Source organism: Coffea eugenioides, chromosome 3 (genome assembly GCF_003713205.1).
Source record: "Coffea eugenioides isolate CCC68of chromosome 3, Ceug_1.0, whole genome shotgun sequence".
In the NCBI taxonomy this organism is placed as follows: domain Eukaryota; kingdom Viridiplantae; phylum Streptophyta; class Magnoliopsida; order Gentianales; family Rubiaceae; genus Coffea; species Coffea eugenioides.
The window spans coordinates 39225977-39234570 of record NC_040037.1 but is presented as its reverse complement, the minus strand read 5'-3'; the positions used below and the strand labels follow the sequence as shown (position 1 = coordinate 39234570).

General features: G+C 39.1%; 1 long non-coding RNA gene across 1 annotated transcript; it reads left to right on the top strand.

Moving 5' to 3' along the window:
- Positions 1-5737: 5737 nt before the first annotated feature.
- On the top strand, positions 5738-6540 carry LOC113764574. Its single transcript, XR_003467646.1, has 3 exons — positions 5738-5812; positions 6301-6444; positions 6520-6540. It is a non-coding gene; the product is annotated as an uncharacterized LOC113764574 (long non-coding RNA).
- The last annotated feature ends 2054 nt before the right edge of the window (positions 6541-8594 follow it).

The window sequence follows — 8594 nt, the reverse complement described above, 5'->3', positions numbered from 1 at the left end:
ACCATGGTCTCAAACGTGGTATAACCCTAATCCAAACGGGTATGATCAAGGATGGTGGGATAACTCCAATTATAATTATACAACAGGGCCAATGAATTTTCAGCAGTATGAGTCTCAAGAATCATCATCTATGTCAGGTATGTCTCTTGAAGAAATAGTTGAATTAATAGCTACTAACACATATCAAATTCAACAGGAGACACATCAACTTCAACAGGAGATAATAGATTTTCATCAAGAGACACAAGTGAGCAGGCGTAACCTAGCAGATCAAATGGATCAATTGACATTTAGGATAACGCCATTGGCTTCTCGAATGAATGAAGAATTGCCCTCACAAACTATTATCGACCATGAGGAAGATGAGAGTGCAATTATCCTGACGAATGACATGGTATTGCAAGAGTCTCAAGAAGAAGAATCTAAAGATGCAGATGAAAAGAAAGTTGAAGCACAAGAATTGAGACCCCAACATCAAATGGTTCAAGTGAATGAATCCAGTGAACAATCTCCAAATGCGGTGACATCTCCTCCATTTCTTGATCAATATTTTCCTGACTCTTATTCTTTAATTCCTGTTAGTGAGATTGATTTTATTATACCAGAAAATTTTGAGTTTCATGACAGGAACAAGTTAAGAGTTACGATGGCAAAATATCTCAAACCAATAAGTGCTTGTGATGGAGGAGTGAATGAAAACTTAAGGTTATTACTTGGTTGTTTGGCGCCATCTACTAGTCCATGGAAGACCGTGGCTCGTGTGCTCAAGAATTACTCTATTTACGAGGGCTATCAGGATTACATAGAAGATGAAGCACTGAAACGAGCTGCACGATTTTATCCTCCATGAATAAACATCAAAATGTCTAGCCAAAGACATTAAAGAAAGGCGCTACTTGGGAGGCAACCCAAGACTATTTGTTTCAGTTTTCATACATTTTTTTTAGTTTTAGTTAAGTGTTAGTGTCAATTAATAGTTTGATGTTTGGTGACAGGGAATTAGCAGTTAGACGTGCCCACGCCAGGTGGTCACGCCTGACGGAACTCAATTTCCGAGAATTGTTCTGAGGACTCCATAGCAGTTAGATGTGCCCACGCCAGGTGGTCACGCCTGACGGAACTCAAATTCCGAGAATTGTTCTGGGGACTCTATGGCAGTTGAGCGTGCCCACGCTAAGTGGTCACGCTAAAGGGAAAAAATTTTCGACGAATAGTCAAATGACTAAGGGCAGTTAGGCGTACCCACGCCTAAGCCAGAGTTTCTTGTATAAAAAAAAAAAAGGGTTGAAAAGACCAAATTGCCCCTGCACGACAAAAGGGAGAAAGGGAAAATTTTTTCAAAGGACCCGTAGCCCTACTCTTTCTTTCTCCTTCTTTCTTTTCTTTTTCTTTCTTCTTCTTTCTTTTTCTTCTTCTCTTCCTTTTTCTCCTTGTCCGCCGCCGCACCTCACCCCACTGCCCGCTGCTCGATCTCCACCAGCCAGCGTGCCACGCCACATCGCGCGACCAGCAGCCAACAGCAGCAGCAGGGGCGCGACTCCAGTGCACGCCCAGGAAGCGCCGGCACCAGTCGCAACAGCCATCCGTAGGCTGCCGTGCGCCTGCACCCCAGCGCCCAGGCGAGCTCAGCGCGAGCTCCAGCCGCGCGTTCCCCCCTGCCATCTCGCGCAAGTCTTCGTGTGCCCCTCTTCAGCGCGAGCGGCAGCAGTGCCGCACGCCACATCGCGCGCCCATCAGCAGCCCGCGCGCGCATCCCCCGCACAGTCATCCACCAGCGCGCCTCGCCTGCAGCCCAGCCCAGCAACCGAGCGCAGCAACTCATCCGCAGTAGCGTCCACAGCGCGCGACCTCCGCTTGCTTGCCTGCGCGCGTGCTTTGCACGCGCGGTGCTGGGTCCTCCCCTGCCCTCCATTTCACCCACAGCCATTCAACCTCCGGTGAATTCTTTCTTTATTTTTCTGTCTCTAAGTAGCTGAAGCCAGATTACTAGCTTTTATTAGCTGATGCTAGATTTTAATTTCTTAGCTGAGGCCAGATTTTTGATTTGCTAGCTGAGGACAGAAAATTTGTGCTTGTTTGGGTGCTGTGACATATCTGTGGATTGATTGTTGATTATTTGGTTAACGTTGTGCCCAACCAGTGATATTTGGGGAAAGTTTTTGCTCTAGTTGCCTGTTTTGGGGGAATTTTGCTGTGTTTATCTAATTAATTTTTGGGTTGAATTGGTAGTATTTGGGAAGAATTTGTCGTTCACAGGTTTAATTAGTTTTTGGAGTGAGTTTATTATCCGTTTCTGCACTTGTTTGTGATTGGGAGCTGTAACTGGGGATCATTTGCCTTGTTGGTTGTTTGTTGACATATTTTGAACACCATTACTTTGCCTTTGTCTTGTCCACTGATATCCAATGACCAAACCCAAGAACAAAGGCAAGAGCAAACCTTCCATCTCTACCCCACAGCTCACAGTCCCCTTGAGTGGATCTGCCCCCTCGACTGGGCCGGGAGGACCCCGGATTGTCCTCTGCGGCACCTCCACCGTCTTCGTCCGCCGATAGCCAGCTTGCAGCCCATCGGCTCCAGATGCAGCACATGGACACTCGTATGGAGCGTCAAATGGGCGGGATGGCCCAGAATTTAACACAGTATCTCCATCACGTGGGTTTCCGCCTGCCTTTCCCTCCACAGCCGTAGTTCAGTTCTGCCCTCCTCCGTTTTAAGGGAAGTGTCGTTGCCCCAATATCTCTGTTTTGCTCTTTCTTTGCTTACATTGAGGGCAATGTAAGGTTTAGGTGTGGGGGAGTAGTATATTGGTATTTTATTGAAAAAAGTGCAAGTATAGGCATTTTTGTTGGAATTTTTGTTTGACTTTGTTGAATTTTGTCCAATTTTTGCCTATCGTTGTGCATATTTGTGATTATTCCTGATAAACGATGGTTAGATGTCTCAAAATTTTCTACTGCCAAGATTTTATACTCTAAGGTGTTAAGTATGACATGGTTAAGTTTAAGGGTATCTCTTTGGTGAATATTTGAGATTTTGTGACTTTTTGCACTTTTTGGTTAACTTCTCTAAGTATTGTAAATATTTGTCTAGCATTTTTTTTATGCAAATTGGTTCAACTATTAATCTTAGTTCTCCATGTTTAAGAAATGAAGCGGGTATGTGTGATTATTAATTTTAATTTGGTGCTTATTTATGAATAGTATTAGGCTATACTCCGCTAGTATCGTTGCCTAGTAACCGAGAGTCTTCACCACAAGTGTTGACTTTCGCGTCAAAAAGCGACAATAGCTATGAGTATGTGGTTTTTAAGCGATGATGGCTGAGTAACCGGGCTCTTTCATATGTCCAATGTCGGAGTTCGCGTCAAAACGCTTGAATGGCTAAAAACTAAGCATTCCCCCTGAAAAAAAATCAATCAAGTGTGGGGATATTTTTTTTAAAAAAAAAATGTGTATTAATAGTGAAAAATGTGGAAGTGTTTGAATGAATTGTTAGTCCGCTGATTCATGAATTTTATTGTTGAGATTTTGCTTAATAGTCGAACCATTTGCTTATGGATGCTGGTTGAATATTTTATATTCTTATATTAGTTAGTCATAAATTGAAAGAATCTTTGATCTTGAAAGCTAGTTGGAGAGATATTTCTTGAAAATTGCCACTAATACTTAACATGTGTTTTAATTGTATTTTGGCAATAGAAGATTTGAATAATACCATTGTTTGGATTTGATTATTTGATTTGTTGTTCTCATGCTTGAGGACAAGCATGGTTTAGGTGTGGGGGAAATATTTGTTTGTGGTGTGCCCCTTGGTGATAGCAGTGTGGTTTTTCTTTGCTCAATAGTTTGGGTTATTGAACTTGAGGAGTACGGGTGTTTCATCGATGTTAGTAGAGTGGTTCTCCGCACATAATTCTGTCTCTTCGGGTCATGTTTGAGTAATGGTTCCTCTACTTATTCTCTAGTTTATTTGGAAAGGCCAGAATCAATCTAGATTTCAAGGTGTATCATTTTTGGATTCCGAGGTGATTGAGCAAGTAGAGTGGTCATTAAGCAATTGGGAGCATCTAGGCTGCTTCAAGATATGCACTTTAGAGGGAATCGGGATCATCCATGGAGCGTGTTGGCTCGGACATGTGGTAGCAAGCGCCATTTGATGGTTGTCGCCTAGGCACCACCACCTTTCAATGTTGTTAAGCTGAATACAGATGCGAGTGTTTCTTCTTCTGGGGCGTTTGGCGGTGGAATTCTGCAAGATCATAAGGGTAAATTAGTCTTTGCCTTTTACAAGGAGTTTGGGGAAGCAAATGTACTTATGGTAGAGGCTCTAGCTCTTTGGTGGGGTTTACAGTTTTGCCAACATAAGGGTTTCATGCAATTCACAGTAGAGATGGACTCGCTGTCTTTGGTTTCGCTAGTTTCTTCAGATTCATCATATATATATAATAAAGTCGTATTCTCATTCTTATCCCTTCATGTTTTCTCTTTCCTACGTGGCTTAACGAGACGGCAAGTAGTTTCCTACGTGGCTTGCTCCTTTTTTGTTTAGATAAATATCAATTCTTATTTCCTATAAGAATTCTTAATATTATATGATTCTTATTTCCTACCCAAAAAAGGAACTGGAAAGTAATGCGATATAAATAAAAGAGACATAAATATCTCTATTAGATATATCACTACAAGAAAATTATTCATCAGTGACAACACAAAGTCATCACAGAACATACAAATATCGTCACAAATACCTTTTATTGACGACTTTTTGATCGTCACAAAGTCGTCACTAAATCCCCGTCGGTAAAAGTAAACAGTGATGACCTAAAATGTCGTCACTAAATAGTTCTCATTAGTGACGACTTTAAGTAGAGTATTTTTGACAAAAGATCAAGTCGTCAATAAAACACTTCCAGATTGTCGTCACTAATGACAACTATTTAGTGACGACATTTCAAGTCGTCAATAAAACACTTCCAGATTGTCGTCACTAATGACAACTATTTAGTGACGACCTGAAATGTCGTCACTAAATAGTTGTCATTAGTGACAACAATCCGGAAGTGTTTTATTGACGAATTGACCTTTTGTCAAAAATGCTCTACTTAAGGTCGTCACTAAAAAGCACCGAAAGCCATTGTATATAACTATTTTACTGACAACAATTGTCGTCACAAATGTAGCTTAGATTTAGTGACAGTCTCTGTTGTGACAAGGAGTTTTTATTTTCTATTTTGTGACAACTTTTTTTTGTCATTAGACAATTTCTCAATAGCTTAATAGTCATAATTTGGCCTGTAATCATTGCTAAATCATTGATTTTAAACAAATCATACAAATAAACATGAACGATTGATAACCAAAAGTATTTGTATTAGATTACATGGTAATAATATAGCATTCTCAAATGCCAAATTCAAGTGTACATTACCCAACTAATGCCTACAAAAATAACATTTGTCCAAAATATCACTTGTACATAAGGTACATTTACCAAAGCAATCACAGTTTAAGAAATTGAAGAACATCTAAATGAACCACTCCATGAGCAAAAGGCAATTTTGTCTTCAACATTCTTCAACCATAACCATAGATATCTTCCAAAAGCTAGTATGAATAGCATTTATCTGTCATAAAAGAGTAAAAGAAGTAGGTAAGGGGAGGAGTACAATAATAAAGAACAAGTAATGAGACTTAGATTATTAAGACAAAAATTACAATTCATTAAGAACCTCTCCACATCCTAGCCAGGAAGCCAAATGTATTTGAGAGCAGCAGCAATCTTCGACTCTGTGATCGAATGCTCTATCGCTGTAAGAATGTCTATCGGGAAGATTTTAGACATTTAAACATCTCTTCAGCTAAAGCATCTATGATCTTTTTTTTTTTTTTTGGTAGGAGGCTGTTTGCCTATGTACGTTGCTTCTAACATGCTGCCTTTATCTTTCCTCTAGACCACTGCATTATCTAACTTTGCCAAAATCTCAAAATTTAACTATAGCTTGATCTTTTCCTTCCTATTCTTTTCTTCAGCTATCATTTTAAAAAGATTTTCCGGGTATTATTTTCCAGTTTCTCCAATATATGATCTTCAAAGGTCCCGAAACATTTGTCATTTTGAGATATCATCAAATCTTTCTTGCAATTTCACGCAGAGTTGGTGATTTTAAACCACTTTTCTAGAGGAAGAATATTTTACTTATACGGTTGAATGTATGGTTTATCAGTCATCTTTCCTTTGTTCATCTAAATATCTCCTCAATTTGACTTTCACCGAAGTGCAACTGTATTTGTTTGCAAGGTGTATATGTCCCTGAGGTTAAGAACCGTCAATCCAGAAGAGGAGACCGGAGAAGTTTAGAGGAGACCGGAGAGCACTATCCCAAGAACTACCAGACGTGTGTGAACTTCATTCGTCTAATTTCGACTGCATTCTGGCTAATTGGTAGGTTTGATAACCAAATCTCACACTCTACGTTGACTTCTGGCCACTTCTAAATAGACAAATACTTATTTCCAGCTCCTCTTGGAAAAGGTCAAGGTCCAGGTACAGAAGATCCAGAAGAGGGAAAAATGGAAGGTCAAGGTCTCTACTATGCCTTTAGTTAATTCCTGCAGTTTTCAAATTGTTTTGGTAAATGAAAGAATCTAGACTTCATCAAATGCAGAACATCGAGAAAAGTAACACTTAAAAATTTTGAATCATGGAAGAAAATAGCACAGTATAACAACAAAAGTTAACAGAAAACCAGTGCAAGCTCATTACTCGTGGTATTAATTATCTGGAAAACCAGTGCCAGACAAGTGTGAACCTCATTCATCTACCTTGGGCTGCATTCCGGATAATTGGTAAGTTTGATGGCCACATCTTACGCTCTAATGCAACTTCTATCCACTTCTAAATGGAGCAATACTTGTTTCCAACTTCTCTTGGAAAAGATTCTGATTCGAGAGAAAAACCAGCAAGCACAGTAGACACAGAAAATCCAAGAGAGAAAGGAAGAATCTAGACTTATTTCCGAAGTTTTTAAAATGTTTGAACTTTTCTTCGAGCAAAATTGTTTGAACTTGTTTTTGGTAAAAGAATCTAGACTTCATCAAATAGATTTTGAATTGGAAGAAAATAGCATGGTATAAAAACAAAGCCTTACAGAATTTGATTTGGAAGAAAATAGCACAGTATCAAAACAAAACCTTACAGAATTCCATTACTATATCACTACCCGTGGTATTAATTATCCGGATAACTAACTACCAGACAAGTGGAAAATTCCTTCATCTAGCTTGGACTGTAATCAGGATAATAGGTACGTTTGATAACCACATCTCACACTCTACTTTAACTTCTGACAACTTCTTAATGGAGCAATACTTGTTTCCAGCTTCTCGTGGAGAAGATTCTGATTCCAGACAACCAGGCAGTACAGAAGACAGAGAAATTCCAATAGAGGGAAATCAAGGTCTCTACTACGCCTTTACTGATTTCCTGCAGTTTTGGAATTGGTTGAACTTGCTTTTGGTTAACAAATCTAAACTTTACGACATGCAGAACATGGAGGGAAATAAATTTTGAATAATGGAAGAAATAAGTACAGGATAACAACAAAAAGTAACAGAAAACCATTACAACCTCGTAGCATCAGTAGCCTAATGGTTGACAATTCACAGTGATACACGGCATAGGGAATATTTTCTGAGGCACAACTTCTGCATGCCTTGTTCTATGCAATGCGATCAGCTAGCCGATTTCTGCACAAAAATATCATGCTAAGAACTTCTAAATTACTAAGATGCTAGATGCATACCACAGTAACAGTAATCACGGAGTTCAACACCCTTATGAGTTGCTTGTCTAATATATTTTACCTCTGTTATGCTTAACTACTGAAGGATCTGCATCAGTGCATCTGGTACTTACTTTCAAAAAGGAAAACATTATGTACTCATTTGTGGCCACTAGGGTATCTATAGAAGGGTGCGAACTGTGAAGATGGTATAGACTGGTTTGCTCTGTCAGCCTTGTGTCCTCTCCAATTGTTTAAATTCATTGCAGCTCAACTTACAGGATGCATTATCTTCTGGAGAGCCATTAAATAAAATAAAACTTTTGCAATTTAGCCACTATATATCAAATGAAACTATTAACATGTGAATTGGTCACATACTCTCGTGTTTAAAATTATTTTGAAAAAATAGAGGTGTAATTATGTAAAGAGGGAAGATATATCACAATACCAAAGAGATTCATTGAAACAAAAATATACTGTAGAGAATTGTTATAACAGCTAATGCTTCTACAAAGGAGTCCTTGTACTTTCAGGGATGCTGTGTTGCTGCAACCTAAGGGTTTATTTTGCCATTTTGATTTAAAATCATTCTAAAACATTAAGCTAGCAAAAGGGGAGTCTGGTATTTATGCCCATATGAATTGACATAATTCTTTTAACTTCAGAATCAAGGGCTAATGTTTTTCTTTTGCTTTTCACGTCTCCTAGATGACCCAGTTCTCCTTGAATCTTTGTCTCAGGTTGACATGATTTTAAACAAGTTCACTTTTTTCTTCATGAATTACTCATTTCATCTGAGTCACTTGCC